The sequence below is a fragment of the Cornus florida genome, unplaced genomic scaffold (assembly GCF_030987335.1).
Source record: "Cornus florida cultivar Cherokee Brave unplaced genomic scaffold, ASM3098733v1 CherokeeBrave_3.0.0_Hap2_Chr02, whole genome shotgun sequence".
NCBI classification, from domain to species: domain Eukaryota; kingdom Viridiplantae; phylum Streptophyta; class Magnoliopsida; order Cornales; family Cornaceae; genus Cornus; species Cornus florida.
The window spans coordinates 12454310-12465706 of NW_026775572.1; positions in this window are offsets into that span (position 1 = coordinate 12454310).

Here is an 11397-nt window from a genome sequence, read left to right on the forward strand (position 1 = left end):
ATACAAAGACCAGCTTGAACCCATTCTTGCTTAGGAGTGACCCAGAAACCAAGTTCTTCCCGATGTTTAGTACATGCAGCACATTATTAAGAGTGAGCTATTTACCCGATGTCATTAGTAGCTTGATCTTTCCTTGTCCTTCAACCTTTGCAATAGAAGAGTTTCCCATGTAGAGTTATTCTTCATTATCTATAGCTTCATAGGTAGTGAACATCTTCTTCTCTGAGCAAACATGACGAGTAGCTCCTGTGTTCACCCACCATTCTCTATTGTTACTCACAATGTTAATTTCAGAAACCACAGTTGAAAGATTTAGCTATGACACATCAACTATCAACTTATCTTCCTCAATAATGTACACCTCAGTGGTGGGGTTATGTTGTCTTTAGCTCGGTGTCCTAACTTGCCGCATATGAAGCACTTCCCAGTGAACCTTTTATAGTTTCCTTGGCTGGGACCTTTTTCAGAGTACTTCCTATTCTTATTCTTTTGTCCAGCTTCCACTATATTCGCCTTTGACACCATTAAAGAACTCCCGACTTTCTTTTCAGATGTGTGGTTATCTTCTTCAATTCTTAGCCTGACAATCAGGTCTTCAATCCCCATTTCCTTACGCTTATGCTTCAAGTAGTTTTTGAAATCTTTCCAAGTAGGTGGCAGCTTTTCAATGATTGAAGCTACTTGAAATGATTTATTTAAAGTCATCTTCTCAGCATGTATCTCATGTAGGATCAGCTGGAGCTCCTGCACTTGGCTAATGACTGTCTTGGAGTCTATCATTTTGAAGTTCAGAAATCGTCCGACCACGAACTTCTTTAAGCTAACATCTTCTGTTTTATACTTCTTGTCTAGTGACTCCCAGAGCTCTTTAGCAGTAGTTATTGGACTGTACACATTATATAAAGTGTTGTCCAATCCATTGAGGATGCAGTTCTTGCATAGGAAGTCTCCATACTTCCGTGCATCAACAACTCCTAGCTTGGTAATGTCAATCTCACCCTTATCTAGCACTGGGGCAGTCTCAGTTAGGTATTTGCTTAGATTCAGAGTTGTAAGGTAGAACATCATTTTCTGTTGCAACCTTTTAAACTCTGCCCCATTAAATTTTTTGGGCTTCTCCCCATGACTGACGGGAACATTAGGCATAGTAGTACTTATACTTGTCATTCACTTGATATTTATTAAATATACAGACCACAGTCAAATTTACAGAAATAAAATAATAACAACAATATTTAAATATTAAACTATAGTATAAGCAAAATCTGTCTTAAGATTGTTGTTCATAAATATGGTCTAATTATACCATATATTATAGTATTATTTATTTAAATATTTTGTTAGAATATGATGTTTAAATATATATATATATATATATATATATATATAATTATTATAAAATAATATATATATATAATTTCTTATATTATATAGTTTAATATAATAAAATAAAAACTATAAAATAAATGAACCTGATTAAAAGTCGAGGCTAGAATTTGATTTTATGTCCTTAAGACAGATTCGCCCCGCTATGGTGCTAACGAACTCAGTGGCATCTATCTTCCAGAATACAACGACTTATCTTCCTTTGATAATAGCAATGCAAACCAAAGGAATAGGCGAACCAACTTGGTGTAATACTCTCTGACTCGAACTCGGACTCGGAGTGACTGACTAAGGCTCGAACCCAAATACTAAGGCTCAGACCCACAAACTAAAGAGAGAAAGAGGAAGAAGAAAATTTAGAAAAAGAGAAGAATTCTCTGAATTTTGGTGTATTTTGTAAATGATCCAAATGGGGGTATTTATAGGTAGTAAGGTGCCTTTTCGGGTGGGTGCAACCATGGGTTATGATGGTTCGAAAAAAGGTGTAACCCTTTGGAAAAATCTAAAGAGTGATTTTTAATTTAAATTCAAAAAACCAACCACCCAAGAAACCAACCGCACATTTAAATAAGCTCAGCCCAAACATAGGCCCAATTCAAAATTCCATTTAGCAAAAAGAATAACCGAACTTTACAATTAAGCCCAAGATGGACTTATTTGAACTTCAATTGGTTTCAACATTTTTTCCATTTAGGTTTATTAAACACCTCACTTTGGAGCTAATTTCTCATTCACCTAGAAACGGATTTGAGAAAGTAAATATACCATGTTCATCTCCTTGTGGAGAGGAACGTGTTTGTCTATAGATCCGAAAAAAATTCTTAGCGGAATCTATTCTAATTCTCATCCAAAGTTTATGTTTTTAATGCCCTCGTTTCCAACAAGAAGGCTGCATTATAGCCATCAAGACCTGGAGTTTTGTCCTTGTTGAGCTTGAACATGCAAGTTTGAATGTCCAAAGGGGATGGAATTTCATTTAAGAGGGGCTTTAGATGTGGTGGAACTTATGCAGTGATAAATGGTTGCAGTTTAGAAAAGGATATGAATTGATGGAGGGGGTGTACCTAACAACCTTTGGAAGTGTCCCACAATTTTTGTTATGATTTCATCTTTTCTGTCAATGATTTGGCCAGAATCTGTTATGATGGATATGATTTTCTTCTTGTTATTTCTAAAGGATAATGACTTGTGGAAGTATGCTGAATTGCTGTCTCCAAGCTTTAGCCAAGTCATTCTAGACTTTTGTCTTAGCATGTCCACTTGGTGATTTACAAGTTTTAAAAACTCTGAGATGAAGGACCTCTCCATTTCTCTGAGTGAGACATCACTGGGCACCAATCAAGGTCAAGTTGGCATGCATTTAGTTTAAGTTTGACTGCATGGAGCTTTGAATCTAATCCATAAAAGTTTTTCCTGCATATTTCCTGGAGGACTGGCTTGAGGAGCTTTAGCTTTCGGACCACCTGAAACATTGCAGTCCCTTTAATGAATGTTCTCTATACATTATGGACTGATGATGAGAAATTGTGGTATGGCCCAAGCATTTAAGAATGTTAATGGGATGCATCTCCTTGGAATCTGAAAATCCATGTTAACTAACATTGGACTGTGGTATGAAATTCTAGGTGTGAGGAATGTGCATTCAGAAAGTGGGAAAGTAAAGGTCCACATTTGGTTGATAAGGGCTTTGTCCAGTTTCTTGGCAATACAAGCAATACCCAAGCTTTTGTTGCACCAAGAGTATAGAATACCATTGTATTTGAGGTCCTCTAGTTCAGTATGTTGCAAACACTCCTTGAAATCAATCATTGTAGGGCTCCACTTTGTTGAACCTCTATATGTCTCTCTAACATTGGGGATGACATTGAAGTCCCCTATTAATAGCCAAGGATAGGGATTGCAGAGGCCTGCATGGTGAATTAGATTCTCCCATAGAAACTACCTTTCAGTTACACAGTTAGAGGCAAGTTGTTCCAAATTTACCACCAAAGAATACTCATTATAAAGAAAATGTACATTCTTTAACGCAATGCACTCATTATCATCCAACCATGAAACATTTGAAATCCATAAACATACCATATTGTCACTATGTCCAGAACGTCTCACCATCATAGTTGTCAAAGGCGCCGGAGGCGCAAAGCACCTCCAGGCGCCATGTTGTCGCCTTGAGTACACTTAAGGCAACTCTGTTACGTAAGGCGGCTCTGTTACGTAAGGCGCGTGCTTTTACTACCAAGGCGCCAGGCTACAGGCGCTATAAAGGCGTGCCTGCCTGAAACTGTGGTTTTTTTACTTCTTTTCGTTATTTTTTATTTTTTTTTTTGTTTATTGTTTGTGACTTTGTGTATTGTTATATTATTGTTATTATTTGTATTTTATTATTTTATTACTTACTATAATAGAAAGCTCAAAGCTGAAAGCCTATTACAACATAAAAAAAAAAAGAAAAAAAAAAGAGAAGCAAAGCAAAGGAAAGAAGAAGAGTCGAAGACAGAGGCAGCGAAGGCAGTACTCACTCGAACTCTCAGAGTCAGATCTGCGTTGGCCAGCACTCAGCAGGTAAGTTCTTCTTCTTCTTCTTCTCTCCTTCTTCTTCTCTTTTCAGATCTGCCGGATCGGTCAGATTTTTTCTTTTCTTTTCTTCTTCTTTTCTTTTTCTTCTTCTTTCGAGTCTCGACTCTCTCCTAGTCCTGGCAGATTTATGTCATTTATTTTTATTTTTTTCTTCTTTTTATTTTTTTTTATTTTTCTCCAGTTATTCTTCTTTTTCTTTTTTTCTTTTTTCTCCAGTCCATTTTTTATTTATTTCTTTTTCTCCAGATTTATATCATTTGCGCTTTTGTTTTTTTCTTTATTTATTCTTATTTTTCTTTTTCTTTTTTCTTCTTTTTTTCTTCTTCTTCTCTCGAGTCTCGGCTCTCTCCTGGCAGATTTGTTTTTATTTTTCTTTATTTTATTTTTTATTTTTTTTTCTCCAGTTTTATTCTTCTTTTTCTTTTATTTTTTTTTCTTCTTTTCTTATTCTTCTTCTTTTCTTGGTTCTCTCCTGGCAGAATGGCAGATTTTTATTTTTTATTTTTCTTCTTCTTTCTATTTTTTTATATATTTGTGTGAGGTACTTTATATTTACCTACTTGGAAGCCTTAGATTAGATTACTATAATGTATTACTCTCACTATTTTTTTATTTATTTGTGTGAACAACTGTATTTGTTCCATTCTAACATGTTGTTGGTTTGAGGAAATGCATTTTTATCTAATTTTGTTAAAATGAAATAATTAGTTAAGTGTACTATAAATTATAGAAGACAATCTCAAATTGTAAATAGCTCATGTATTGTTAAAATGAAATAATTTTGTTAAAATGAAATAATTACTCATGTACTGTTATATTATTTTCATATAATTAGGTTCTATTATTGAAAGAATGTTTAGTTGTTAAATCACTCACCCAAAAATGAAAAATAGAATCAATGATGGTGCTTATAGAAAATTAAATTGATTTGATTTGAAAATATATCACATCCTTGTGGTTTTTGCAAGATAAATTCATAATTTCTATTTAATGCATCCAAACATGGTGCTTGCAGCTTGCAAAAACGTTTTATTCGTGCGTAATGAAAATTATATTTGATTTGACTTAAAAATAATAATAACACATCCATCATCCATTCATCTATTTTTTTGTATGAAATAATATTCTACTTTTTGCATTTTGCCAAAGCTTTGTATTTATTTTTTTAAATTGAAATGTTAATATTGCTAATTGCTCTGAAGCTCTGTATTTATTTATTTATTTATTTTGTCAGAGTTGTTGCAGACACTGATTATATGATGCTATTATTTTGTTATCTTGAATTTGATTGTAGTGTGTACTTTAAAAGATGCCTAGTGATGGTTCAAGAAAGGATCCGGCATGGAATTACTCACATTTGGAGAATCCGAAAGATACAAATGCCGTCACTTGTAACTTTTGTGCAAAAGTTACGAAATGAGGTATTTATCGGGCTAAGCAACACTTAGCTGGAGGGTATAGAAATGTTAGTGCATGCACAAGATGCCCATCTAGTGTTAGAGAAGAATCAAAGAGTACATGAGTAAGAAAAAGGAATAAAAAAATCAAATGAATTTGTTACCTAGTGATGAAATTAATTTCATTGATGGAGAAGATGAAGATGGCATTATAGAAGTTAACAATCGGTGAAAAAGGGCCGTTAGTGCAGGTAGTGGCAGTGCTAGTGTCAATTCCTCAAAAAGGCAAAAGCAAAAGGGACTGATTGATTTATATTTCACTCCCAGACCGGAAATTGTGGTACAAAAAAGAAAAGAGGGGGAAAAACAGACAACCATTAATGATGCATGCAAGAAAGAGTTGAGAGGAAGAGCGTGTGCTGCTTTTGCAAGGTGGATGTATGATGTAGGAATTGCATTCAATGTTGTTAAGTATGATAGCTTTGCTGAGGTTGTTGAAACAATTGGACAATATGGTCCTGGCATGAAACCACCTAGTTATCATGAGGTGAGAGTTCTTTTGCTTAGGAAGAAATTGGATAATACCAATGCTTTGATGAATGACCATAGAGAGGAGTGGTCAAAATTTGGATGCTCATGAATGGCAGAGGGAGAACATTGCTTAATTTCCTAGTAAATAGTCCAAGGGGAACCATGTTTATTGAATCGATAGATACTTCTTCTTTTTCAAAGGATGGTGACAAGATGTTTGACTTACTTAATAAATTTGTGAACCGCATTGGAGTAACAAATGTCGTCCAAGTTGTCACAGATAGTGAATCAAGCAATAAGTATGCCGGTAAAAATGTTCAATGTTTATAACTTTTAGAGTTTACATTCTTTACAAATATATATTTTAAATCAATTTTGATTTACTCATTCTCTTTATATCATTTTTTCTTTTTTCCGTTTGGTTTCAAATAGGGAGGATGTTAGAGAAAGAACACCCACATTTGTATTGGACACCATGTGCTGCTCATTGCTTAGACTTGATGTTGGAAGACATTGGAAAAATACCATCCATCTCTAGAATAATGCAGAAGGTAGTGGAGTTGAATAGTTATATTTATATGCGTCCAAAGTTGTTGAACATTATAAGGAACTTTACTCATAAAAAGGAGTTGCTTAGGCCTGCTAAGACTCGATTTGCTACATGTTTCATCACATTATCAAGTATTCACAAGCAAAAGAATAACTTGAGAAAGATATTTACTTCAGAAGAATGGAATCGTAGTAAATGGGCGAAAGAGGAAGCCGGTAAAAGAGTTGCTTCTTATGTTTTGATGCTTTCCTTTTGGAACAACATTGTCTTTAGCCTTACGATTTTTGGTTCTCTTATTCTGGTTTTAAGATTAGTTGATGGTGAGAAAAAGCCTCCCATGGGATACATTTATGCGGCTATGGATAGGGCTAAAGAAGCCATTGCAAAATCATTTGGGGGAGTAGAAGATAAATACTCAGATATTTTTGAAATAATTGATAAGAGGTAGAATGTTCAACTTCATCGCCCTTTGCATGCAGCAGGTTATTATTTGAACCCAGAATACTTTTATTCAAATTCGAAAATTGAAGAAGATGAAGACCTTGCAAAGGGTTTGTATGCATGCATTGCAAGGTTAGTCCCGGATATCAAAGACCAAGACAAAATTACTGAGGAGCTGTCCTTATATCTAAAGCTGAAGGCCTCTTTGGTAATCCCTTTGCTATTAGACAGAGAAATACACGAGGACCAGGTAAAGTGGTAAAGTATATTAAGTTAGTATAGCTAAGTGTTAAAATTATTTTGACAGTAGAGTCGATAGAAAGGTGAAGCTAAAGTTGCTAAACATCATTACTAATTTTTTTTAATAGCTAATTGGTGGGAAGCTTATGGCAAGTCAACAAAACTTCTCCAAAAGTTTGCTATAAAGGTTTTAAGCCTTACTTGCAGTTCATATGGTTGCAAACGAAATTGGATCGTGTTTGAGCATGTAAGTATATACTATCTACTAACTAGGTTTGTAATTTAATTGTTGAAAATCAAAATTTTAATTTTTTATACTTACTAGTTAAAGTTGAATTTATTACAGCTTCATAACAAGAAAAGAAATAGGCTCGCTAAAACAACTCTGAATGATTTAGTGTTCATCAAATATAATAGAGCATTGAGGCGTTGATATAATATGCGTGACACTCTTGATCCCATTTTACTCGATAACATTGATGAGAACAACGAGTGGTTGACGGGGATGATGGATGATTCTGATGCAGAACATGATCTAGTCTTTGAAGATGATTCCTTGACATGGGGTGATGTTACTAGTTTTGTTGGTATTGGAGAGGATAGCAGGCCGCACCGGTCTACTAGATCAAAATCTAGTTCTAGTTCACGGTTACCAACAAAGGGAGCAAGAAGTTCTTCAGTTCGACTTGTGGATGAGGATGAGGACGATTCAGATGAGATAGAAGAGGATCCTGAGAATTATGAATCATTTAGTGACGATCAAAATGATGTTATGCTTATTGATGATGATGATGATATTTAGATTCGTTGCTGTTGTCTTCTTAGGAACAAATGATGTTTATGTTTGTTTTAGTTTTATCTCATAATTCTCCTTAGTTGACTTTTGTATCTTTATGTTAATATGTTTGATTATTCACTGTTTAACTCAAGTACTTGATTTACTTGGTTTTGGCATCTTTATGTTGAATATTTAACTTAAGTAATTCATTTAATTGACTTTTGCATCTTTATATATACTATTGCATCTTTAATACTTAATTGGGTGGGTTTTGTTTGTTTTTTTTTTCAACGTGGGCCTTGCTTCAGTCGAGCGCGCGCCTCGCCTTGCGTCTTAGGCTCCAGGAGGCATTTGTGCTTTTGTGCGCCTTGAGCCTTTAACAGCTATGCTCACCATGCAATCAACTGTCCCAGTCCTATGCTAGAAGAAGAAGATCCAGAATTCAAAAATAAAATAAAATTCAACTCAAACACTCATGCGTCTATTGAGGCTTAGCCCTTTAACCTCCCTTTAAAAAATAAGAACTTGATAATATTGGATCACTGACCTAAACTTTATATTTCATTTTGAAATTAAGAACATATCGAGTCAAATCACGTAGTATTATTTTTTCCTCTTATTGTAATTTTTACAAATGATCTTGAGTCAAATCCTATAGAGTAATGACACTCACTTTACTGTACAAAGAAATTAATTTTATAACTGTAGCAATCAATCGGCATTTGACCTTGCAAAACTGGTGGAGCGTTTGTCCCCATGAGCAGGATCTCTAGAGAGAGAGAGAAATGGAAGAGAGAGAGATTATGTGTTGCATGTATATGTTAAGTGTGTTGCATGTATAATTGTATATATTACTACACATTTGTTATATATATATATATATATATATATATATATATATATATAAATTATATTGTAAGTATACATATTTTTTTATTTGCACAAATTAAAAAGTATAGGGGTTAATTGCATTAACCCAGTTGTTGGTTAAATAAGGCAATTATGAATTTAAATCGGATAGATTATTGTTTTTTTTTTTAACCTGACTGTAACGACCTACTCCACCACATGGTATGATATTGTCCGCTTTGGGCCTGAGCCCTCACGGTTTTACTCTTAGGCTTTACCCCAAAAGGCCTCATACCAACCTTTCCTCTACCCAAGCGATGTGGGACTGTGCACCCGTATCTTACCAATGTGGTAGCCTGTCAGTGTCTCTCACACCCGCCCACAGGTTCATCACAATCCACCCCCCTTGGAGGTCCGACGTCCCCGTCGGCACACTTTCGGCTCGGTCAGACTCTGATACCATTTATAACGACCTACTCCACCACATGGTATGATATTGTCCGCTTTGGGTTTGAATCCGCACAGTTTTACTCTTAGGCTTTACCCCAAAAGGCCTTATACCAATTGGAGATGACATACTTACATATAAGTATTTCACCTTTCCTCTACCCAGGCGATGTGGGACTGTGCACTCGTAACTCGCCAATGTGGTAGCCTGTCAGTGTCTCTCGCACCCGCCCACGGCACATCCGCCCACAGGGTCATTACACTGACGAAGAGAAAGAAAACTAAGACAGAGGAGATCGAAATTTAAGGCTTGAAGAATCATTTGTTTTAATTGGTTTATATAACAAATTCACTTTTATTGAGCCATTGTTAAACAAATATTGAGCTATTTAGAAAAGTTCAATTTATAGAACCAATCTGATGCAATCCCAGAGAGAAGATTAAAAGGGTTGTTTATTCGCTTTATAAAGTGGATTTCAACTCCTGCTTTTTTATTATTATCATTTTTATATCGGCATCTTTAAGGGTTAGACTAGTTGACTCTCACCACTTCTTTATTATTATTTTTTAATGATCTGACACACTGAGTACATGGCCGAGACTCCTACAACAGGAGGCAGTGTGGAACGGATCAACGCAGCCTTGAGGTAGAAGGCCCGGGTTGTTCCATTTTACGTGATGGACACTTTTTCTTTTTTATAAAAATAAATAAATAAATAAACACTTCAAAAGTTACATGCACCAGCCACTGTTCAACTAAAAAAAGATTTCCTTTCAACTCTATATATATCAAATTCAGAAAAATCTGATGTAAGTTAGGTGATCTTATATATGTTTTGTCCCATAATCTTTGTGTGTGTGGATTATACAGAGAGAGTTAGAATCAAAGTATGAACAACTAATTATAAGCGAGTCTAAAAAAAATTTGCACACTTTAAAGTATAAAAAAAATTACATGCTTTAGATCTGCATACGGCATAGGCACTTAATAAAGACCAAATTAAGGTGACAAAACAAAACAATATAGAAAAAAAAAAGGGAAAAAGAAAAGAAATAACTATGGTAGACAACTAAAATAGTCCACTGTTTAATATTGTAATTAAGCATCTTTGCTGCATCTCCTTTTATCTGCATATAAAAAGAAAATTCAGAAAAAAGAAGAGAAATAATCAATCAAATTAACAAAATATTACAAGAAAACAGAAAAGGGAACTCATTAGAAAAAAAATTGCTTACCCTCTCTCTCTTCTTTCTCACGAGTTCTCCTAAAATTATCCATTGGAATGAGCTACACAAATCAAAGAAGAAAAAAAAGAAGTCAATTTAAAGAATAGATTAAAATATATATATATATACCCACCCCAAAAGCATGTAAGCCTAATATACATGGTATTTCTTTTCTTTTCTTTTTTTCTAAAAAATAAAATATCTAAAAAATGAATTGTATTAATTTATTACGAGTATTATTAATTATTTACCGAAAAAAGTGGGTCACAGCAAAAACAAATTAAACCCTCTAGGGTTTTACTGTAATTAAAAGGTAGAATCTTACCATAGCTAGAAAAGCAGGTATGACAGGAATGATTGCTATACAGGCTTCAAGAAACAATAATTTGTGGGGAAGAAGGAAAATAGGTGCAAGGATGATAGATTGGATGATAAACCAGCGTGCAATGGCGGACGAGTCTTCAAAATTTGCAAACAACTTAACAAACGAAACTACAATGGTGGACATAGCAGAAACAGCAGTAATCACGCATCTACTTGTTCTTTGTTCGGTGGCCGCCAAGGGATTAATAATGAAGAACAAGTGTGCCGCCATCAGATTACAGCATACAAAAACAAACACCAACAATATTGTGCCACCGCCGACGCATTGTTGACGTGCTTTAGAGATCATTCCTTCAATCTTCTCCGCACTACCTTTTCGACCCAGAATATTAACTATAGATTTTCCAATCACCCAATAACTAATCAAAAATATCTTTTTGAAATAGTAATAAGATGCATCTGTACCCCAGATAAGCTCCACCATTGATATCATTAACTTAGAAGTTGCAATAAAAATTACAAGTTGGAAGAAAAACATTCTGCTTGAAGTTCCCATTCGATCTTTTTTTTTTTTTTTAAAAAAAAAAGCTTTCACAGTACCATGTATTTATATATAGAGGGTTCCTAAGAAATAAGGAAACTAATCCCCA